Here is a 25978-nt window from a genome sequence, read left to right as displayed (position 1 = left end):
TCATTGTTATCAGACGTGATTTCTGGTTTTTTAATGTTAACTTGGTCACTACTTTAAATATTTGAATCTAGCATCATCTAGGCCATGGTTTTCAGTTAGGGATTCCCAACACTTACTATAGAGTTTCATTAATATACATAAAGTTTAGGACCTATTCCAGGCTTACTGAATCTCTTTACTTGACAGTCCTGATAAATCTGTGCTGTATTCATGGTATGTTAATATCTAAGGATTATTATATCTCAAGATTTTTTCTCTGAAAAGTTTATGCTCACTCATTTTTATAAACCAGATATACTGTTCACTGCATTCTTTGAACACAGAGTTAATTGTGTTTATAATTATTTCTCTAAAATTGGAGGGTTGACTTAATTATCGTGCTTTGCATGTGAGAGAAATAACCAAATTTCCCTGCCAGTTACATTTCTTCTTAAAAGAAGTTCTCTCATCAAATATTTCATTTTTAAAAGGATCACTAACAGAGTAAGCAGAGCCATTTAAGTATTCTGTCATCTACAAATACTTTCTATTTGTTTATTTTAGTCTGATGTTTCCCTGAAACCCCTTGCAATCAGCTACAGGCTGGATGGCTGTGTCAGAGGCTCACTGAAAAGGACTCTGCCAGGTACTTTTCAGTACAGCCTTCTGACAGCATCGTTTAAACAACCCTGAGACCACACCAGTGGACTAGGTCATGATTTCCAGAACTCTTATCAAGATTCAATGGAATAAGAATTAATCGAATAAGGTTAAATGAATTGCTGGAATATTGTTAGTTTTGTTTTAAGCTTTCTTGATACTGTCTGAATGTTCTATTTTCTAAATATATAAGGAAGCCCTTTCTCTTTCCTTTAACTCACAATTCAATAGACTCTGCTTTCATAAACTGAAACAAAATAATCCCTGTCAATGATCTTATTCTTCCTGTCTGAGCCCTCCAGATTTCAGAAACTCTTACTGCATATTCCTATTTTCATAGAAATAAAGTTATCTGCATAGGTTTCAATAAGATCTGTCCTCTTTCTTACCAGGACATAATTGGAAACACTGAATTTGCAACCAAGCTCACATTTGAGGATGGTGTTCATTCAATCAGATACGATAACGCACATTTCAGGAACTTAGGTTGCATTCTCGGAGCCATGAATGCAAAGCCTTTTTGGGAAAACTGGCTTACAGGATTTCCAGCCTTACAGATAAGGAAGGAAAGCCACTTCCTGGCAGGCCTGGAAAACTTGAAATATTTATGAAATCTCAAGAAATCAGAAATTTTTATAGGTACTGTAGGTGAAATTGGAGAGCAAGTTCTTGGCTTGGCATCCTACAGTTAGGACCACAATTAATGAAGCTTTAAAAGATCCAATCTGATATTCCTTAGAAAAACTTACCGTAAAGCAAACTTAAGAAGGACTGTAAGAGAAATTAACTTTTACTGTGCATATATATAAATCATCAGGCCAAATATAATAGTATCTTAATTTTGATTAATAGTAATTCTTCTATGAGATTTTATTTTTTTTTTATCAAAAGAGAGAAGGAAAAAATGTTGAGTTTCAGTGGAAAACTACTGAGCTGTGTGCAATTCTTTCTACACTGTAGATACCTGATATATGTCCTATCTGAGAGTGACTTTGACTTCTATCCCTCAACCCCATGGAAAAACCAGTTTTATCTTCATTTGAAATTTTCTCAATATTTCCTTTACATAAATTGATGCTCTTTTGACTCTTCCTTTGAACTGGTGAGGCATCAACTTAGTTCTTTCATATCACATGAATATAATAAACTCCTTAATATGTGTTCATGAGAGTTATTATTTTACCCTTTCCTGAAATATTTTTTCTGCTTTTAAGTTCATCTTATCTGTTTCATTCTTCTTGTGTGTGGTGAAACACATAGAAAAATTATCATTTCAACCATTCTAAAGTACACAATTCAGTGAAATTTAGTACTCCTGCAATGTGCAGCAACCATCTTCACTCTCTAGTTCTAAAACATTTTCATTCCCCTAAAATGGAACCCCACTCCTCTCTTTCAAGCCCCTCAGTAACAATCATTTATCGCTTTCTATCTCTATATTTTACATAAATGGAGTCAGACAAAAAATAATGTGCCCTTTTGCGCCTGCTTTCTTTCACTTAATATAATGCTGTCAAAGCTCGCTGATGCTGCAGTATGTATCAATACTTTATCCTTTTTGCGGCTGTATAACATTCTATTGTTTGGATTTGCCACATTTTGCTTATTCCTTTGAGAAGGGAAAGACAAAGAGATCCTTCCCTGTCTCTATACACATAATGTTTTATCAAGGCAGCCCAAGCAGACTAACAAAGTGGTAAAAAGGATTTAGAAAAATTATGCAACAATCTCTACCTGAAAAATAAAAGCAAAACCTAGGCAGTTTTAAGGAATAACAAAAACAGCACAAAATATCATTTTACAAAAAAATTCAAATTTAAAATAAAATTTAGGGCACATTTAGTCATTACAATTTTAACTCAGGAAAAAAAAAATGGTGAAAAACCTACAATTTCTAAAACTGTATTTCAACAAGTGGACTAACGCAATAAGTAATGCAAAATAGTTGCCTTCAGTGAAATACAGTCCAAATTCATAATAGTGTGGTTATCTTCTTCATTTTTTAAAACTTTACTGTGACAACAATAAAGTGACAAGCAACTAAAAAATTTGAGCTTGTCAAGCATTAAAACCCTATCAGCTAACCAACCATTTGTTCTTGGGCCATTCATCTGTGTTTTCTGGATTTAGTTTTGTTCTTTATAAAGTGGATTTGTGTGGGAGTGGGGAGGAGAGAGAGGTTAACAGAGATAACTTCTTTTCATTGCACAGAGCTCTCAAATGTGATATTATCTATGAGGAATACGTTGTCCTGCTTAGTTCCACTCAGCACCACACACACTGCCATCTTAAACTTACCCTAGAAGTCATGAATAAACAGGTTTATAGTTTAAAAAGCCTCTGACATAGACAAATAAATTCAATACCTTTTAAAATGTTACATGTGACATGGCATGATTATATCCCTAATAATGTATTGATGAAAATAATCCTTTTCAAATCTATTTTTCCATTAAGTAATTTTCATTTTTTGAATATAAAGTAAAATGAACAATTTTAATTCCTGCTATTTTAAAACTCTTTATATATCCAAAAATACATAAATCCTTGAAGTCAGCTGAAAAACCTTTATCAATAAAATTCAGACTATATCTTTATAAAAGTTATTATAAAACGGTTTCCCTGATATTGGGTTTTTGAGATGTTCGAGTAACTGTTGCTTCAGCTTATTCTCTTTGCTGGCTCAGAATATTATGTACTCATTTTCACGTGTAAGTTTATGCCAGTTTACAGTCCATATAGATATGACTAATAATAAATTATTCACTCATTTTCATGTGTAATTTTATGCCAGTTTACAGTACATATAGATATGACTAATAATAAATACTACTTATTACTTTAAAAGTTACAGAAATTGTAACACTGTGATTACTATACAACCTTTGTAGGAATGGTTCTAACCATTCTTTAGTATAGAATGTTCTCATTTAGGGAACACAATTATCAACCACTATGTGCCTATACTGTTCCAGGCCCTTGGGAATGACGAGTGAACAAAATAAAGATCCCTTTCTCTTGTGGAGCTTAAGAAATGATGCAGAAGGAGACTGCTGATCTTCTCTGATTGTGTCAGAGCTCACAGTGCATGTGTTTAAGGGATGTTTGCTTACTTAAAGAGTTTCAAAATATAAATAGTATTTCATGATCAAATACATATATCCCATTTGGCCCAGGTTCCTGGAGACTGACTTTTTGCATCTTTACTATTTTTGTCCCTCCAGCTCAAGAGCATTTCATAGCCTCAGCAAAGTCACTAGACAGAGCATCCATACAAAATAAGACAGACATGCAAATGGCAACATTAGAATGTCCCTGCCAAATGAAATTACATGTCTGGCTTACTGAGAAAGATAGGGCAAGAGCGAGACAGTGTACGCACACAGACACACAAACACACAGTAAATAATACCAACAGACAGAACAAAGGCCCTTTGTTACTGTTCTATCCTTTATGCATTTTCCGTCTTATGAGAAGCTAAAAGACCTTCCCAGAATGAATGATCCGGCAGAAAGGACCAAGGTGCTTTTCCTCTAGAAAACACAATGGACTCTGCAGCTGCACTCACTCACAGTATAAACTAAGTGGTCTTTCTCATGATTTTCTAAAGCCATAGTTCCATGATTTTAAATTATATGACCAATATTAAGTCAATAAAAAAGCCATTTTTTTTTTTTAAAAGCCACGTTTTTTACACCAGGAGTAGGAGATAGCATTAAAAAATATACTATAACTTATAGACTTACATGTGTATTTGAAGCAAGAATACTTTTCACAATTTCAAGGAACAGTTTTGTCAGAAACAAAGTACACACTTGAAAAATGGAAATAAACTGCTAAGCCTCTCTAGCTGGCGACCTTACTAATGAGGTACCCTTGATGCAACTCCAGTTCTATGTAGTCTTGTTCCATGAGGCCTACTGGCATCCCTAGGATGGATGAGAAATCCGGCCACTGCGAGCAGGGCAGTTCTCCTACCTGAAGTTTCATCTTCTGGCAAGAAGCATCAGGGAGTCCTCAGGGAAGCTCTCTGCCAGCAGCATGCTCCCTGGTTCCGCCTGCAGTGCACCGCAGCTGCCGCCCGACAGCCGCCAGCAGAAGCACACAGTCCCTGCTGCCGGACTTGTGAGGGCTTGCTGGAGCCCGCGGCATACCACTCCTGTGATCAAACTGGACTAACCACTTCCTCCAGCTGATTTCCTAGGAACTAGGTAGTGAATGAATAATTCATGACAAGTCCATTCCAGCAACCAATTTCTGCTCTACGATCCACTACTACCCACAGCAATTTATAGTGTAAGGATTCTAAACCATACTTGGTGACATGCAAGACATGAAAGTTCAGTATTCTGGTCAACTAAAGTAAATGTTAGTGGATTTGTTTGCTCTTCTTTCATGATAACCTATCACCCGGACTTACTTGAGAGATTTTTTTTTTTTAATGTAGAAAATGTCAATGATTAACCATAGATGTCTGACAGAACACACACACACACAAATTTTTTTTTCCACAGAACCTGTCCTACAAAGTGGGTTCTGGTTGTAGGAAAAGCAGTTTGCCCTGAGCTCAGCAGGTCAGGATTTACATTTAACAAAAGACCAGTTCCTGCAAAGCACAGAAAATCGTCGTGTGGTGGGGGAGGGGAGCTTTTAGTATCACTGCCAGGAAACAAATTGCTTCAAAGGGGAATTTTCCTGGTCTCTCAGGCTATAAATAAATCTTTCATCTCATTGGTATTCTTCTAGGAAGAACATGAACATTCATTTTCACCATTTGTCAATGCTTATACATTTCCAAATAAGTGCTGTCTAAAGTGATCCGTTTTCTGCAACAAAAAAGAAACCTAATTCCAAGAGGAACTTGAACAGAAAAACTGAAGGCCCATACTTCTAGTTCAGCTCTGCCTCCAGGAACTCCAATGCCACGCCTATCATTTTCACCTGTTTCGATCTTCGTTTTTTTTTCTTCTGCACTCACCGAATTTCTCAAGACTGCGTTCTGTCAGTAAGTTAATTTTTCAGCCATGATCATTCCATCCCTTTGCTGTTGTTGTTCAGTCAGTAAGTCATGTCCGACTCTTCGAGACCCCATGGACCACAGTCCACCAGGCTCCTCTGCCCATGGGATTCTCCAGGCAAGAATACTGGAGTGGGTTTCCATTTCCTTCTCCAGGGGATCTTCCCAGACCAGGGATTGAACCCATGTCTTCTGCACTGGCAGGTGGGTTCTTTACCATTGTGCCACCACGGAAGCCCTAAAAAATGATCTATAAGGAGTTGATGTAGTTGTTTAGTCGCTCAGTGATTCTTTATCACTGAGCCACTAGAGAAGGCTATTCCTTTCCTAGTTGCTTCTGTGCGTTCTGCAAACTGGTTCTCGCTGAGTCTCCCTGGCTCTGCATTTGACCCTTTCCACCTCATTCTGTTATTTTATTATCATCATCATTTCTGAGCCAATGTTCTATGAAACTCAGGTTCTTAATAGCTCATGCAGGAATTCTCTTCTTTTTTGAAGGGAAATTATTATTTCCTCCAGAACAGACTGCATCTCTCCTCCTCAGGCACTGTGCCTTTCTCTTTGCCTTGCTCTTAGTGCAGGGGCCTGGCCGTGTCTTCTGCTTGGCTCAGGACATTCCTCACAGGACGTTCTGTGGAGCACTTCTGTTGGTGTTACTATGCAGTCCAGGGGAACCCGTCCCCTCCCAGCCATATCCTCAGCGGCTAGCGGCTTTGTGCAGGTGTGCTGATCGGAAGGGAAGTTCGGGAGTGTGACGAAGGAGAAAGCTCAGCTGGGGCTAGGGCTCCAAGCAGCCTCACTCTGCTCTCTTCTCCCAGGGATGTATTCTAACATTCTCCAATTTCCGCAATCCTTGTGAGATTGCATTCCCATCAGAATCAGGTTGTTCCTTTGTAATCATTCCCTTTCCTCCTAATCCTGACAACCCCCTGCACACCCCCACCTCAATCATGAGTGAGATAAGGGAGCCCTGTCACCCTGGGCTCACTCTGTGCCCCTTCCTCCATTTACTGTGCTCCAGAGACCGACTTTATCAAGGCTACCTTCTGTCAGGTGTCCTGTTAACTCCCGGTTTACTGATGTAGATAATCAGCACCAGGGTATAGTGTCATTCTACCTTTCTTTTCTACTTCTCTCCCAGCCTGGACATCTCAAAGTGATGATCTCCAGTTTGCTTGTCTTTGTCACAGGAGAGAACCACCCAGGCAGGGTTTCCAGTCTCCTGGAAATCCCAGTGCTCCTACAGCACAGCACTGCCTGTCCTCACCTGCTCTCCTGCTACACCTGATTGTGATTTTGCAGTATTTGCTCACTCTCCTTTTCTCTTATAGAGCTTCTGCCCAGGGAGAGGCTAAGAATGACCCTGAGCCAAACCCTCTGAATTTGTGGAGACTTTTCATTTCTCTCACTGACCATCAGCTGTGTTCTTTGAATTTGTTGCTAGCATATTTCTGCTAATTTTTTATCCATTTGTTGTTCATAGAGTTAAGTTTAAAAGGACGGATATTTTGAAATTTGGCTTCATTCTGCCATCCTAAAACAGAAGTCACACTACTCAGTAAAAAAGAAAGACATCTGACATGGCCACATAAAAAAACAGTTTTAACTCAAAAACCTTATGGCATAATAGACATCAAAAGAGTAGCATTAAAATAAAATGACTAAAGTGAGTATTATTAGCCTGCCTCCCCATCTTCCTCCTCAACAGAGCCCCAATTCTCTTCAGTATTCCTCTCTCCCCATTTACCATCTCAGGGTGCTGACCTCAGCACTTTTTCCTGGAGCAGGTGGACTGGCAAGAACCCTCTTCTTGGCTCAGGAGGTGAGATCTGCAGGAGGCACCCAGGGAATACGTTCTCAGCCTCAGAGAGAGCAACAGCTCCTCTTTTCATGTACAGCCATGAAGGCTGACAACTAACTACAACATCAGTGAAAATCCGCCTTGAGATGAAGTAAACCCCATTAATGGCAGAGCAGATGGACAGATAGAACCCAGGTCTTCACGTATGTCCCTGGTATGCTGGATCAACCACCCCTGAAGCCCATCATGATGGCATTAACAAAACATACCACGGACATCAATTTTCCCTAGACTATCAGTCAGCTGGTAGCAGGATTATGACTTCATTAGCATTTAACCAGGTTATTAAAACTCTTTCTTATGGCCCACATACATGTATAAATCTACCCTAGGTTCCGGAGGCTTCTTCTACTCCTTACTCCAGGAATGATAATATGTATATATAGCTGTCCCTCTGTACCCACGGAGGGTTAGTTCCAGGACCTTCATGGATATCAAAATCCACAGATGCTCAAGTTATTTATATAAATGTATTAGTATATAGTCTATATACACCCTTCCATATACCTTAACCCATCCCTAGATTAGTTATAATATCTAATACAATGTAAGTGTTGTGTAAATAGCTGTGACAAATTCAGTTTTGCTTTTGGGAAATTCCTGGAATTTTTTTCTCAAATATCTTCGATCCAAAGTTGACTGACTTTGCAGATGTGGAGCCTATGGATACAGAGGACTGAGCCTATATTGTAAAGGGAGAATTTCTACATGAAGGGCCTGGAACTGTTGTAAGAAACTAAAACTTCACAAGGGAAGGTGCTGGAACATAGTGTCATTCACATTTTCCTGAGTTTTCCATGTCCTCCCTTAGTAGGCTAAGGCTTAGGTGAACAAATCTTAAACATATTTAACACAGGAAAGGGTTTTCAACATTCTCCCCATGATAAAACATCAGAGAGGCACAAGGAATTGTGAAGTAATACATGAATTCTATGTGATAAACTAATTCTCCAGTTTTAAGAAAATCACCACCATGGTCACCAATTCACTTTCTTCTATATTGTAAACTGTAAAGTAAATTTACTGAGTTATCATTTTGTTTGTTCTTACTGTCTCTCAACTACTATCATCTATTCCTTGACTCATATCCTCTTTTCAAATATCTCTGTCACTGGGTTTAAAATTACCACTGACAGAACCATCCTTGAAGACCTTAAAACCTACGTGTATACAGGTAAAGGTATTTCTCCACAGAGTAGCCTCCCTGGCAGTTAATACAAGTGATGGACTCACACATATTCCAAGTATTTCATAAAGAATTCTGATTCCCTTTGGGTGTGTGAGGTGAAAGGTTTGATTATGGAGGGCCAAGTTTTTGTAAGAATTCTGAAATAGGGCAAGGCAACAGTTGTCAGGCAAGTCCTTTCAATTTTCATAAGAACTCTGCATCAAAGTTGGGGCTGCCCCAGAGCACTTTTGATTCTATGATCATAGTGCCACATGAAATGTAGAAAAGAGAGACTGAAGTGAGACAGAATGCAGAGTCCACACTTGAGGATATGTGTATTCTCCTTACTACTGACATTCCAACCAAGACCTTCAAACTCTTAAGACAAATGCAATCACACATCCCTGAAGCAGTAGGAATTATAAAAGGGAAGTATCAATAACCCTGCCTGCCTGCAGTCAGCACCCAACGGATTGGTGAATTCTCTGCCATTGCTCTGCCATTGTTCATCAGACCTTGCATCTGATGAACTTTTACTCCCCATAATCTCGAAACTCGGTCCCTCAAATGTTGCCCAAAACTCTGAATGAGATATCCCGTTTGCTCTGACCTTTATTATAAGCTTATCTGAGCATTTCAGGAGGACTGGACTTCCTCAGCTATTAACAGGTTGCCTGAGGGAGAACCCCTGTGGGAACCTTTCCACATTATCTCTATGTCAGTCCTGACCTGGTCAGTTGATTCTAGCTCAGCTGGAAACCATGTCCTCAGACACTGGTATAGTTTTCTACCTAGGACCCTTTTCTTTATATGCCACATTGAAGAGCATTCTTGAAGCCATCAGTATCATATCATTGCTCTAGACCACAATGCTTCTAATAAAGGGTGCATCATACAGTAATTAAAATGACTTAGCTTTCAAACCACTGAACTTGTCAGAGACCTGGAGAATAGGTCAGGTTTATAACAGAAGAATTGAGAATCCCACAGCTATGGAAGTTCTAACAGATATATTGGCAGGAAGTTTAAACAAAAAAAATTTGCTAGATTTTTCCAACTGCCATCTTATATATTTTTTGACCTATCTTAACATGAAAATATAAATATGTGTTTAGGCATTACAATTATCATTCACAAAAGATTGAGTGTATGTTCACTCAAACATGGATAGCACCATCCTTAGTTACAAGGGATTTCTGTTGATGAAGAAGGTATCATCCCTACCAGTAAGGAATTCATACTCTACTATGGGATATAAACAGGTAAACAACTAACTGGTAACAACTACATAGCAGAATTTCTTGAATGCCACATCAGAGACAGAGATGCTAGCTTCTCTCTTTCTCTTTTACAAATCTACCCACCACCACCCACCCATGGAGAAAGAGAATGGAGAATGACAAGGAAGAATGGAGTCTCTATTGAACATACACATTACAGAGAGTTTAAAGAGAACCCACTTAAAGAGAGGAAAAACACAGTCTCACAATAATAACATTCTTCAGCGTTTAAGTGATCCTTGAATACTTGACACAGTACATGGCACTTTTAATCTAAATTATATTAATAGCAGGTTAAATCTCCTCAATGCTGGAAAAATCAATGCAGAAGTAGTGTTGGCCAGGATAAAATGTATGAATGAAGATATATGTGATTTGGGCAAAGTCAAGTCAGACTTAAGGACTAGGACTGGGGTCTAAAGGTGTAAAGGACTAGGGTCTAAAGGACTAGGGTCTAAATTGGGTGTCACATAGGAATCAGGCTTGGGCCAATAACCAGGTTTCCAGGAGAACTCAATCATGTGCTTCTGTTATGATCTAAAAACTTATGTAAGCTATGAATTCCATTCTACCACATGAGATAGTGTGGAGCATATACAAGGTGAAATTACTAATAACTTACTGTAATTACAACACTTATAAAAATAAATCAGTCTGGCAGCAAGAATAAAATTTCATTTTTTATTAATAGGAGGTAGAAAATATAAATTATTTTCTGAGAATTAAGTATAATTGAAATAGATATTTCATGATATAACTCAGTAAAAGAGGTATTAACTACTTTACTGAATGACATACATTTTATCAGAAAGATGTAAAAACATTTTTACCCTCATATTTTACCTGGAATATCTTGAAAAACTGTATAGACCAAGAAAACATTCCATACAAGAAACATCACATTTAAAACAACTGGTTTCACTAGCGAGTGCTACTTCAGCTGTTCAAATGTGCACTACTCTATAGCTAATGACCATCCTAGCAATTAAGAACCAAGAATAGCTAAAAAATCAGCTATTTTTAAATAAGTTACACTTTTTAAAATTTATGTCTAATAGGAGGATAATTGCTTTACAATGTTATATTGGCTTCTGATGTACAACAACATGAATCACCCGTAAGTATACACACACATCCCCTCCCTCTTGAACCTTGCTCCCACTCCCTTCCCTAACCCACCACTTCAGGTTGTCACAGAGCACTGGGCTGAGCTTCCTGTGTCTACAGTACTTCCCATTAGCTATTTATTTTATGTATGTTAATGTATGCATTTCAATGCTACTCTCTCAATTCGTCCCACCCTCTCCTCCACCCTTCCACTCCCCAGACTGTGTCCACAAATCTGTTCTTCCATGTCTCTGTCTCTACTTCTGCCTCGCAAATAGGTTCATCAGTACCAGTTTTTTAAAAAGCCATTTTGTCACTTGAAGTTTCCTTTGCTTTGCTCTTAAAGATTTTAAAGGTTTCTCCCTCAAAAAATCTTCATTGGAGAATGGCATTTTGGAGGGATGGAAGAGATGAAGGTATTTTTTATACCAACCTGTGTCTATAGTGTATCTGAGTTCAGAACATGTAATCACAGGCCAACATACCCTACTTCTGAAGCCTCAGAAATATAGTTTATATAAGACAGGAAGAGACAAAATAACCAGGCAGGCACACAGTCATTTGATTATTTAGTAAAAGGAGATTCCCCAAAACAGTAATTCTGATTGTCCCTTTGATGGCTTGAGGTTTTTATTTCCTAAGACAATGTTGCTGAGTGAGTTTTCCACTTGCATCTCCTTTCTTCAAGTAGAAAAGGAGACGCAAGTGGAAAACTCATAGGAGTAGTTTTAGCTCAAGTATATGTCGAAAAGGAAGATATGAACACAGATCCTCTTAAGCCCACCCATGCTTGTTTGCTCTTTGGAAAAACTGCACACGCCTCCCAGCCTTGGACACACTAGTTTGAAGACTCTTCTTCAGTACATCACAGAAGAAAGGGCAGCAAGAGACAGAGTAAGACACACATCTGAGAACACCTCAAGTACAGATATTCAACAGCATGAAAATCTGAACAAAGGAAGTACACCTCCTCAAATACAACACAGAGAAAATCTCATCTAATCACAACTTACATTTTTAATATTCTAATGAGATGGATGAGAAACATCAATGATCAGCAATAAACAATTTAAAAATAGAACTCTATTTCTTTTTTTAGAACTCTCTTTCAACAACTGGACATAAATATCAACCAATGATAGCACAATCCTAAAACATCTGGAATCAGATTTTTAAGTATCTGAATACCTACGAAGCAACTCATTAGATAATTCATCAACTGGCTTTTTTAATGATCTATCAACTCTAGCTTTACCTCACATTAGAAAATGGCCTTTTATCTCCCAAAACTTTTTATTTTGAAAATTTTAAAAAGCCACAGAAAAGCTGGAAAAACAGTATAATGAATACCCTATTATCCTTCAACAAGATGCAACAACTGTTAAAGAATTTGCCACAATTGCTTTCTTCCTCTTTCTCTGAAACACACACACACACATTTTTTCTTTTCCTTGCTGAACCATTTGAAAGTAAGTTGCAGACACACGATACCTCTACATACTTCTGCATGCATGTCCTAAGAACAAGAACATTCACCTGTATAACCACAGTGCCATTTTCACATCTAAGAATATTAGCCATAATTCTATAATTATCATCTAAAATACAGACAGTATTCAGATTTCCCATCTGTCTTAAAAAACTCAGCTTATGGCTGCTAATTTTTCCTAGCAGGTTCCATCAAGGTTTATACATTATATTTGGTTGCTATGCCTGTTTAATTTCTTTAAACCTAAAGTAGTCTCCCCACAATTTTTCTGTTTTTCATAATAAACACTTTTTAAGTAAGGGGCTTAAATCTCAAATTTTCTTCAAAAATCTCTCAGCATTATCTTGAGCTTTAAGGAATAATTTTTTCAAAGGCAGTTTCAAACTTCATTTGGTAAAAGATTCTAGTCGCTACACCTGTGAGTTAGATTTAGGATGACAACTGCTATCTGGAGGTTGGTATGAGAGGGCCACTGACGCCCAGAGAGAAAGATGGTGACACTGAGTGGCCACAAGCACCATGCTGGTAAGCAAATGTTCACAGAGCAAATTTGAAGAGAAGATCTTCGCTCTCAGGGAACAGATAGGGATGAACCTTAGGGTACTGGACAACTGACCTGATCATGTCTTTCACAATTTGGGTGGTGATTCTGCTACATATTATAAGAGCTAATATGGCAGCTAGCAATACACAAGCTTTATGCCTTAGTCAGCCTAGTTCAGTTCAGTTCAGTTCAGTCGCTCAGTCATGTCCGACCTAAGCCTAATTCAAAAACCAAAACCCTGAGTGAAAAGATATTATTAAGATGTTCCTGTAACTGCAGTCTCTACTAGTTATTCACATATACTCAGATGTTGTGAATCCAGAAGTAGTCTCCTGATGCTTTAAAACAGACAGGCTTCTGAAACGTGGTCAACTGAGTTCACAAGCGAACACAAAAAATGCACAAACAAAGCATAAGGACAACTGAATGAAAGGGGTGCCTCTTCTATGCAGAAGAGGCATGGAAGAAAGATATAAAATACTCCGAAATACAGCAAGCGCCAAAGGTAACTATCAGCACGGGGTGTCTGTGACACAGTGATGCAACATGGTGACTCTGCTTCTTTAGGGTCCGATCACATATCCTGATTTCTCCTCAGGCTCTTCATTCTAAATGAAAATTTTATCTATTCCTAGGGCATCCTTTACTGTCTATATGTTACCAACTCTAAAATTTCTATCTCTGGCTTAGAGAGACTTTCCTCCAGAGATTCAGACAAAACTGAATTCTGGATACTTTCAGCTGGACACCCCACAAGTACCTCATACTTGCACATCTGCCACCTCTCCTTTGTCAAAGTGAATGATGTTAGCCTTTAATCTGGGCCAGAGGCTCATTTATCTGGCCCTCTATCTGACCACCACAATCTATCAGCCACCAGCACTGTTGTTCTAGTCTTCTGATCTCTTGATCATCTCTTTGCGATCTGCTCACTTTTCTCATCCTCAGCACCACCTCCTTGGTTCAGACCATCATCATCCAGTCTTAGCGCTACCATAGAGCCTATAGGTGGAAAAGCCAATGGCACCCCACTCCAGTACCCTTGCCTGGAAAACCCCATGGAGAGAGGAGCCTGGTAGGCTGCAGTCCATGGGGTCGCTAAGAGTCAGACACGACTGAGCGACTTCACTTTCACTTTTCACTTTCCTGCATTGGAGAAGGAAACGGCAACCCACTCCAGTGTTCTTGCCTGGAGAATCCCAGGGACGGGGGAGCCTGGTGGGCTGCCATCTATGGGGTCACATAGAGTTGGACACGACTGAAGCGACGCAGCAGCAGCAGCAGCAGCAGAGCCTATAGGAGCTAGGGCTTCCCAGGTGGTGCTAGTGGTCAAGGACCCAGATGCCAATGCAGGCTACGTGAGAGACACGGGTTTGATCCCTGGATGGGGAAGATTCCCTGGTGGAGGGCATGGCAACCCACTCCAGTATTCTTGCCTGGAGAATCCCCATGGACAGAGGAAGCTGGTGGAATACAGTCCATAGGGTCACAAAGAGTTAGACTGAAGTGCCTTAGCATGCAGGCAGAGCCTGTAGATTCCAGGACTGGAGTCAGGCCAAACAACTAATGCGGAGGGAGTAAAGCCCCACCCATCAGAGACAACAGTATTAAAGATTTACTGAGCATGGCCCTGCCCACCAGAGCAAAACCTAGTTTTCCCCATAGCCAGTCCCTCCCAACAGGAAGCCTAAAAAAGCCATTTACCCTCATCCATCAGAGGGCAGACGGAAGAAGCCAGAACTACAATTCCACAGCCTCCACAACAATCACAATCACAGAAAGCTAACCAAATGATCACATGGATCAGTCTTGCTAACTCAATGAAGCTATGAGCCATGCCTTACAGGGCCACCCAAGACAGACAGGTCATGGTGGAGAGTTCTGACAAAGCAAGGTCCACTGGAGAAGGGAATGGCAAACCATTCCAGTATTCGTGCCTTGAGAAACAGTATGAAAAGACAAAAAGAATATGACACTGGAAGATAAGCCCCCCAAGTTGACAGGTGTCCAATATGCTACTGGGCAAGAGCAGAGAAATAGCTCCAGAAAGAATGAAGAGGCTGGGCCAAAGTGGAAACAACGCTCAGTTGTGGAAGAGTCAGTAGTGAAAGTAATATCTGATGTTGTAAATACTTCATAGGAACCTGGAATGTTAGGTCCATGAATCAGCATAAATTGAACATGGTCCAGGAGGAAATGGAAAGAGTGAACATCAACATTTTAGGAATCAGCAAGTAAAATGGACTGGTATGGGCAAATTTAATTCAGGTGACCATTATATCTACAACTGTAGGTAAGAATCCCTTAGAAGAAATGGAGTAGCCCTCATAGTCAACAAGAGTCCTAAATGCAGTAGTTGGGTGCAATCTCAAAAATGACCGAATGATCTCAGTTCCTTACCAAGGCAAACCATTCAACATCACAGTAATCCAAGTCTATGCCCCAACCACTAATGCTGAAGAAGATGAAGTCAAACGGTTCTATGAAGATCTACAAAACCTTCTAGAACTAACACCAAAAAAAAAAAAAAAAAAAAGATGTCCTTTCATCATAGGGGATTGGAATGCAAAAGTAGGAATTCAAGAGATACCTGAAGTAACAGGCAAGTTTGGCCTTGGAGTACAAAATGAAGCCGGGCAAAGGCTAACAGAGTTTTGCCAAGAGACTACAATGGTCATAGCAAACACTCTCTTCCAACATTAGAGATGACTTCACATATGGACATCCTTAGATGGTCAGTACCAAAATAAGACTGATTATATTCTTTGCAGCCAAAGATGGAGAAGCTCTATATGGTCAGCAAAAGCAAGACCAGGAGACAACTGTGGCTCAGATAATGAGCTCCTTGTGGCAACATTCAGGCTTAAATTGAAGAAAGTAGGGAAAACCACTAGGTCATTCAGGTATGACCTAAATCAAATCCCTTATGATTACACAGTGGAGATGAGAAACATATTCAAGGGATTAGATCTGGTAGACAGAGTGCTGAGAGAACCATGGATGGAGGTTCATAACATTGTACAGGAGGTCGTAACCAAAACTGTCCCAAAGAAAAAGAAATGCAAGAAAGCAAAGTGGTTGTCTGAGGAGGCCTTAAAAACAGCTGAGAAAAGAAGAGAAGTAAAAGGCAAAGGAGAGAGGGAAATATATACCCAACTGAACACAGAGTTCCAGAGAATAGCAAGGAGAGATAAGAAAAGCCTTCTTAAGAAAACAATGCAAAGAAATAGAGGAAAACAATAAAAGAGGAAAGACTAGAGATCTCTTTAAGAAAGTTAGAGATACTAAGGAAACATTTCATGCAAACATGGGCACAATAAAGGACAGAAAAGGCAAGGACTTAACAGAAGCAGAAATGATTAAGAAGTTCAGCTCAGTTCAGTTTAGTGGCTCAGTCGTGTCTGACTCTTTGCGACCCCATGGACTGTAGCATGCCAGGCCTCCCTGTCCATCACCAACTCCCGGAGTCCACCCAAACCCATGTCCATTGAGTCAGTGATGCCATCCAACCATCTTATCCTCTGTCGTCCCCTTCTCCTGCCTTCAATCTTTCCCAGCATCAGGGTCTTTACAAATGAGTCAGCTCTTCACATCAGGTGGCCAAAGTATCGGAGTTTCAGCTTCAACATCAATCCTTCCAATGAACACCCAGTACTGATCTCCTTTAGGATGGACTGGTTGGATCTCCTTGCAGTCCAAGGGACTCTCAAGAGTCTTCTCCTTGTTGGAGACTTGTTGTCTCCTTGTTGGAGACACAGTTCAGAAGCATCAATTCTTTGGCACTCAGTTTTCTTTATAGTCCAACTCTCACATCCATACATGACCACTGCAAAAACCATAGCCTTGACTAGACAGACCTTTGTTGGCAAAGTAATGTCTCTGCTTTTTAATATACTGTCTAGGTTGGTCATAACTTTACTCCCAAGGGAATGGCAAACCACTTCAGTATTCTTGCCTTGAGAACCCGATGAACAGTATGAAAAGGCAAAATGACAGGACACTGAAAGATGAACTCCCCAGGTCGGTAGGTGCCCAACATGCTACTGGAGATCAGTGGAGAAAAAACTCCAGAAAGAATGAAGGGATGGAGCCAAAGCAAAAACAACACCCAGTTGTGGATGAGACTGGTGATAGAACCAAGGTTCGATGCTGTAAAGAGCAATATTGCATAGGAACCCGGAATGTCAGGTCCATGAATATAGGCAAATTGGAAGTGGTCAAACAGGAGACAAGAGTGAACATCAACATTCTAGGAATCAGTGAACTAAGATGGACTGGAATGGGTGAATTTAACTCAGATGACCATTATATCTACTACTGTGGGCAGGAATCCCTTAGAAGAAATGGAGTAGCCATATAGTCAACAAAAGAGTCCGAAATGCAGTACTTGGATGCAATCTCAAAAACGACAGAATGATCTTTGTTCATTTCCAAGGCAAACCATTCAATGTCACAGTAATCCAAGTCTATGCCCCGACCAGTAATGCTGAAGAAGCTGAACAGTTCTATGAAGATCTACAAGACCTTCTAGAACTAACACCCAAAAAAGATGTCCTTTTCATCATAGTGGACTAGAATGCAAAAGTAGGAAGTCAAGAAACACCTGGGGTAACAGACAAATTTGGCCTTGGAGTACAGAATGAAGCAGGGCAAAGGCTAATAGAGTTCTGCCAAGAGAACACACTGGTCACAGCAAACACCCTCTTCCAACAACAAGATTAAGAAGAGGTGTCAAGAATATACAAAAGAACTGTAAGAAAAAGGTCTTAATGACCAGGATATGACCACAATGGTGTGGTCCTTCACCTACAGTCAGACATCCTGGAGTGTGTAGTCAAGTGGGGTGGGCCTTCAGAAGCATTACTACAAAGTTAGTGGAGGTGATGCAATTCTACCTGATGTGTTTCAATTCCTAAAAGATGATGCTGTCAAAGTGCTGAACACAATATGCCAGCAAATTTGGAAAACTCAGCAGTGGCCACAGGACTGGAAAAGGTCAGTTTTCATTCCTATCCCAAAGAAAGCAATGCCAAAGAATTTTCAAACTACTGTATAACTGCACTTATTTCACATGCTAACAAGATAATGCTCAAAATCCTTCAAGCTACGCTTCAGTAGTACGTGAACAGAGAACTTCCAAATGTACAAGCTGGATTTAGAAAAGGCAGAGGAACCAGAGATCAAATTGCCAACATCCACTGGATCATAGAAAAAGCAAGAGAATTCCAGAAAAATAATCCACTTCCACTTCACTGAGTATCCTAAAGCCTTTGACTGTGTAGATCACAACAAACCATGGAAATTTCTAAAACAGATGGGAAAACCAGACCACCTTACCTGTCTCCTAAGAATCCTGTATGTGGGTCAAGAAGCAACAGTTAGAATCAGACATGGAACAATTGACTGGTTCAAAATTGAGAAAGGAGTACATTAAGGCTGTATACTGTCACCCTGCTTATTTAACTTATATTCAGAGTACATGATGTGAAATGCCAGGCGGGATGAATCACAAACTGGAATCAAGGTTACTGGGAGAAATATCAACAACCTCAGATATGCAGATGATACCACTCCAATGGCAGAAAATGAAGAGGCACTAAAGAGCCTCTTGATGAAGGTGAAAGAGGAGAGTGAAAAAGCTGGCTTGAAACTCAACATTCAAAAAACTAAGATCATGGCACCTGGTCCCATCAGTTCACGGCAAATAGATGGGGAAACAATGGAAACAGTGACAAATTTTATTTTCTCAGATCTCAAAATCACTGTGGATGGTGACTGCAGCCACAAAATTAAGACATTTGTTTGTTCTTTGGAAGAAAAGCTATGACAAACCTAGACAGCATATTAAAAAGCAGAGATATTACTTTGCCAACAAAGGTCCATCTAGCCAAGGCTATGGTTTTTCAGTTAGTCATGTATGGATGTGAGAGTTGGACTATAAAGAAGGCTGAGCACCGAAGAACTGATGCTCTTGAACTGTGGTGCTGAAGATTTTTGAGAGTCCCTTGGAGAGCAAGGAGATCCAACCAGTCCATTCTAAAGGAAATCAGTCCTGAATATTCATTGGAAGGACTGATGCTGAAGCTGAAACTCCAATACTTTGGCCACCTGATGCAAAGTTCAGACTTTGCTGGAAATACCCTGATGCTGGGAATGATTGAGGGCAAGAGGAGAAGGGGACAACAGAGGTTGGATGGCATCACTGACTTAATGAACTTGAGTCTGGGCAAACTCCAAGAGATAGTAAAGGACAGAGAAGCCTGGCATGCTGCAGTCCATGGGGTTGCAAAGAGTTGGACATGACTTAGCAAATTAAAACTAGTGGTCTCCTCCCCAGCTTCCCTCACCAAACTACACAGTCACCTAACTAAAACAGAACTTCAACTCTGGACTCTTTGCCTGCATTGACATTTCAGTACCCTCAGCACCGATGTGGCCACTCCTGACTTATCTCACTGCCTGGTCTGCACACTTCAAATTCCAGCACAGTGAGTTTTTTCTTAGTATCTCAAACATGCCATGTGTTCTTCTATTCCCTAGGAGTTCTGGCCTTCTACCTCTCTCTCTGCCTTAAGCACTGTTCTCCTTTATCGTCACCTAACTCTTACTTTTTAAGGACTCATCTTTGACATTTCTTCTTCCAGAAAAACCTTCCTTGTCACCACGAGACTGGATCAGGGGTGCGTCCCTGGACTATGGCACCTACCATACTGTCACTGAACTGCATACTCTTTTCCCCATCAGCAGTGCCCAAGGCAAGAAGAGACTGGTTGAAGTATGGAGACTGGTGTGTTGGCTGCTGCAGTAATAGAACAGTGAGGTCCTGGACCACAGCTGTGATGGGGGCTGACAGAAGTACACGGCTTGAGAGAGATTTAAGCAGCACAGAGAGTGTCTTTGTGTTTATCCCACATTTATACTGAAAGCCACTGTGTAACAGGTGCTTAAATACTTTTCAAAGAACGAATAAATTAATGAAGACATGATTTAGACATACAAAGTAAACAGAATACCTAAAATTGGCTCAGTACAGACTTATTAAGTACTACAGGATTGTAGACACAAAGGGAGTGGAGCTGGGTGAGGTGCTTTAAGAGGGACATGTGGCTTGAAGAGATAGTGGCTGGCTGAGTGGCATGCAAAGAGCAAGTGAGTGAACAGCAAGGGTGTGGAGGCTGGATCTGAATACCAATTCCACAACAGGCCAATCACCAACCAGGGAACCTGGGGCAGCTCATTCAATTTTTCTGTGCCACACCTATATAAAGACAACAACAATACCTACCTCATAGGGCTCATACGAGGATCAAATGAATTAATATTTGTAAAGCTCTTAGAAGAACAGTGCCTTGTACAGAATAAACATGATATAAGTATATACATGTGCTAAGTTGCTTCACTCATGTCCAACTCTTTGTAACACCATGGGCTATAGCCCGCTAGGCTCCTCTGTCCATGGGATTCTCCAGGCAAAGATATTGGAGTGGGTTGCCATTCCCTCCCTCCAGGGGACCTTCTTGATCCAGGGACAGAACCCGCATCTCTCCCATCTCCTGCCCTGGCAGGAGGGTTCTTTACTACTAGCACCACCCGGAAAGCCCAAGTATATATAAGTATACTATATTAAATTAAATAAAACAAATCTTTAGTGGTGCCTTCACCTATTCAGATGCTGTAAAAATGGCCACATGTGAAGTGAGTAATTAACCAGTGGACAACTACACACCTCTACTTATTAGAAGGTAATGTATCAAGCATATTTACTGCAAACCATGAAGAATTTTCTTATCATCTAGAGTTTCAGGTTTCTATACATAAGCACAAAAATTCATAGTACACTAGGAAAACTAAAGGAAAGAAACTTGAATTATATGTTCACAGAGTTAAATGAGAAATAAGAAAACATAATGCAAATACCAGAAATTATGGGAAAAAATATGTGAAATAAAAACATGTAGATGTTAAAATCTCAATGGAAGGTCTAGACATGGCCAAGGAGAGTATCAGCAAACAGAAGAAGTCAGTGCAGAAATCACCCAGAGTCCAGTGCACAGACAGCCATGAAACACGGCAGAAGACACAGTGAGCTTTATTCCCAGGAAAAGAATGAAGAGAACGCAGGGGAGGCAATATTTAAGGAAATAATGGGTGGAAAAATTTCAAAAGTGAAGAAATGTTTGGGTCCTCAAATTCAAAAACTGAAAAAGAACACCTAAATACCAAGCAGAAATGAGATAAAACAAAAGCACAGTTACAGCATCACAGATCAAAAAGTTCCTGTTACAACACACTGAGGAGGCTGCCATCAGAACATTCACTGCATTCTGTAACATGCAGTGTTACATGTCTCCCTGCTGGATGACAGGCTCCGCCAGGGCAGGATCCCTTCCAGTACATTATATTCTGTGAATACCTGCTTGACATATAATCGAGTGAAAGAATAAATGTGTGGAGGGCATTTGTATTCACGTGAAACTATTTTTAAAGAGCAAATAAAATAACCTAGAAAAAAATACACAAATTCAAGTGTCCGTGGGCAAGATATTTCTCTTTAGACCTGTTTCTCCATTTGTGTAAAATACAGGAGTTATCTTGATGACATCAAATATAAAAGTCATTAACAACTATTATAGAATGCTACAGCTATATTAATTTTTGAAACCTCTGCATTTAAAAACAAATTTGGATCAGCAGAAGAATGGATAAGAAAGCTATGGTACATATACATGATGGAATATTACTCAGTCATTAAAAAGAATACATTTGAATCAGTTCTAATGAGATGGATGAAACTGGAGCCCATTATACAGAGTGAAGTAAGCCAGAAAGATAAACACCAATACAGTATACTAAAGCATATATATGGAATTTATAAAGATGATAACGATAACCCTATATACAAGACAGAAAAAGAGACACAGCTGTACAGAACAGACTTTTGGACTCTATGGGAGAAGGCGAGGGTGGGATGTGAGAGAATAGCATTGAAACATATGTATTATCAAGTGTGAAACAGATCGCCAGTCCAGGTTGGATGCATGAGACAAGTGCTCAGGGCTGGTGCACTGGGATGACCCAGAGGGATGGGATGGGGAGGGAGGTGGGAGGGGGTTTCAGGATGGGGAACACATGTAAATCCATGGCTGATTCCTGTCAATGTATGGCAAAAACCGCTACAATACTGTAAAGTAATCAGCCTCCAACTAATAAGAATAAATGGGAAAAAATAAATAAATAAAAACAAATTTGGGTGGTTTTCTTATTTCAATGGCTTACTGACAGAAAATCTGAAAAATGATCTGCCTCTCAATCATTTAATTAATAGGACATCTGTAAGAGAAAAGTGACAACCAATAAACCATAATCACTGAGCCCTGCATCGGTACCAGACATATATATTCATGTGCCTTTTTCACCCAATTTATATGTAACACTCTGAAGCCAACTGCTAGTGCTTCACTCCCATATGCCCTAACTATACTCCTGGTTTGACCCACATGACATAAACTCTTATCGAGCAAATTCTCAACAGACCAACAACACAGAGGTCAGCTACAGTTATTCTGCACATCCTTCCAATTCTATACCCCAAATAAGTAAAGAGCAAACCGTTACCAGTTTAAGACTCATGTGAGAGTTGGCTGGGAAAGGTAAGTTGCTAACACACAAAACAGCTAGAACCAATACTGCTGGCTTTTGACTAAGAATATTTAAAATGGCCAGATCTCATAGCCATGTATAATTTTATCTACATTTAAGCTTCAAAATCTATGCATGTAGATTACAAGAAAATGTAATGGTTCAAACAGATCAACTTGTATTTCATGTTTGATAACATCATTACTAGAAAAATATCTAACCTTATTTCTTCATTCTCAAAGAAAATAAGTATATTATATTATATACTTCTCAAACTGCAACCATGCTATGACTTCCTGTGTGTACTTGAGCAAACTAGAATAGCTCTCACCCTGTCACAAGGAGATTTGACTGCCAGACAGGAAAAACATGCTTGGAAGCAAGTTTGAAAAAAGCCACTCCAGGGACCAAGAAAAGATAAACAGATGACAAAGGAAATTATGGTTTCTAGGTATGAAGTTACAACTCATGGGACTCTTGCAGGTCAAGCAGATAGATGATTCAAGAAGCCATAGAAATGATCTCATGCTAGATGACACCCAATCAAAGGCAGTAATTTGGGACAGGTACATTTTAAAGATGTATATTCATCTCTTTATTTAAACGTATTTCTAGGAAAAAAACTAGGCATGGTCTAAAACCCTATACCACGTTTGAGATAAAAAAAAAAAATACACTAAGTAGAGTTAATGGCAGATCAGACATTGAAAGAGAAAAGATTACCCTGGTGGTTCAGAGGGTAAAGAAATTGCCTGCAATGCAGGAGACCTGGCTTCAATCCCTGGGTCAGGAAGATCCCCTGGAAAGGGAATGGCAACCCACTCTAGTATTCTTGTCTAGAGAATTTCATGGACAGAGGGGCCTTATGGGCTACTGTTGCAGAGTTGGACATGACTGAGTGACTAACACACAGTGAACTTAAAAACACAACAATTAGAATTACCCAAAATAAAATATCCAATGACAGTGAAATACATTCTTTTAAAGTATACACATAATATTTACCAAAAGAGACCACATTCTGTACCTTGAAACAAGTCTTGATAAATTTAAAAGGATTTAAGTTATTCAAAACATGTTTTCAGACCAAAATGGATTTAAATTAGAGATGAATTAAGAGTGAGATCTCTGGAAAGTCCAGAAAATTTGGAAATTAAATAGCACACTTAAAAATAACCCATGGATCTAAGAAAAAATGAAAAGGGAGATTAGAAAGTATTTTGAACTGAATGAAAATTAAACTCAACATAGCAGAATTCGTGGAATGCCATGAAAACAGAACTTGGAAAATTTATAATCACTAAATCCTATGATAGAAAATAAGAAAGATCTCAAATAATCCTGACTTCCACCTTAAAAAGCTAGAAAAGGAATAACAAACTAAAGGAAACAGAGGAAAGGAAATCATAAATACCACACCAGAAATGAAAGAAACAGAAAACAGAATGTCAACAGAGAAAAATCTATGACATCAAAAGAATTCTTTAAGAAGATCAATAAAATTGATAAACCTCTGGCCAGATCAAGGGAAAAAAAAAAGAGAGAAAATACAAATTACCAGTATAAAAACTCTCAGGAAACTAGAAATAGAAGGGAACCATATGTTGAAAATTATCTACAAAAAACATAACTATCATCACATCTAGTGCTGAAAGAATGAATGCTTCCCTCTAAGGTCACAAGAAACACAAGGATGACTATTCTCACCACTTCTATTTAGTATATTACTGGAGATTTTCACTAGGAGAAGAAAGATGGAGAGAGGTATCCAAAGAGAAAGGGTAGTATAAAACTATCTTCATTTACAGATGACATGACTACTTATGCAGAAAATTCAGTGGACTCTACAAAAAATTTACTAGAACTAATAAGCAAGTTTGGCAAAATTGCAAGATATAAGATCAAGACACAAAAAAATCAATTTTATTTCTCTGTGCTTGCAATGAACAAGAGGAAGTTAAAATTTTTAAAGCAGTATCATTTACAATAGCATCAAAATTACAAAGTACTTAGGGATAAATCTGACAGAAGGTGTGTAAAGACCATACACTGAAATCTACAAAACAATGCTGAGAGCAATTAAATAATTTGGGTTTCCTTTGTGGCTCAGATGGTAAAGAATCAGCCTACAGTGTGGGAGACCTGGGTTCAATCCCTGGGTTGGGAAGATCCCCTAGAGCAGGGAAAGGCTACCCACTCCAGTGTTCTGGCCTGGAATGGACTACTGTAGAATGCATGGGGTCGCAGAGTCAGACACGACTGAGTGACTTTCACTTTCACGAGAAGATACACTTGGTTCATGGGTTGAGACTCAATATTGTCAAAATGTCAGTTCTCCCTCAAACTGAACTACAGACTCACTACAAATTCAACAAAAATCCCGGTAGACTTTTTTGTGTAAAAACTGACAAGCCGATTCTCAAATTCATATAAACATGCAAGAAACCTAAAATAGGCAAAACAAGTTTGCCGAAGAACACTATCTGATTTTTAAGACTTATAAAGTCAGAATGTTCATGACAGTAAGGTACTGATGTAAAGATAGGCAAATACCTCAATGGAACAGGAGACTCCAAAAATAAGCACACCTCTATATAAGCAACAGATTTAAGGTAATGTGGTAGAGAAAAGACAATCCATTCAACAGATGTTACTGGCCACAACTGGATATTCATATTAAAAAAATAACTTTGGATATATATTTCATACAGTCTAAAATAATTAATTCAAAATAGATCCAAAACTATAAAGCCAAAAGTATAAAGCCATAAAGCCAAAACTATAAGACTTTTAGAAGAAAACACAGAAGATATTATTTGCAACCCTGGGTTAGGCCAAAATTTCTTAAATAGAATGCCAAAAGTATAATGCAAACAAGGAAAAAAAATCAATCAAATTTGACTTGACCAAAATTAAAAACCTCTCATCTTTGAAAGACACCAGCAGAAGCATGAAAAGGCAATCTGAACATTTGGAGTAAACACTTGTTAAGCACATATCTGACAAAGGACATGTATCTAGATTACATTAGAAATGCTCAAAATTAACAGTAAGAAAACTAGTGGTTTTCTTTAAATGGACAAAAGATTTGAATAGACAGTCCAACAAAAAAAGATATATGGATGATAAATAAGCACATGAGGGAAATGTTACTTATTTAAACCTTAAAAATTCCATCAAATAGATCATATCATTCAGTAAGTATTTACTGAATACCCACCTACAACAAATCT

At 39.1% G+C, this 25978-nt stretch overlaps 1 protein-coding gene across 7 annotated transcripts in view; it reads right to left on the bottom strand.

Moving 5' to 3' along the window:
• The window catches only part of MARCHF8 (membrane associated ring-CH-type finger 8), a 110600-nt gene that overhangs the window by 34216 nt on the left and 50406 nt on the right, over positions 1–25978 (bottom strand). The window lies entirely within an intron of this gene.

This window comes from Dama dama, chromosome 15, assembly GCF_033118175.1.
Source record: "Dama dama isolate Ldn47 chromosome 15, ASM3311817v1, whole genome shotgun sequence".
In the NCBI taxonomy this organism is placed as follows: Eukaryota; Metazoa; Chordata; class Mammalia; order Artiodactyla; family Cervidae; genus Dama; species Dama dama.
The sequence above is the reverse complement of the archived record's forward strand: the minus strand, read 5'-3'. Positions and strand labels throughout refer to the sequence as shown.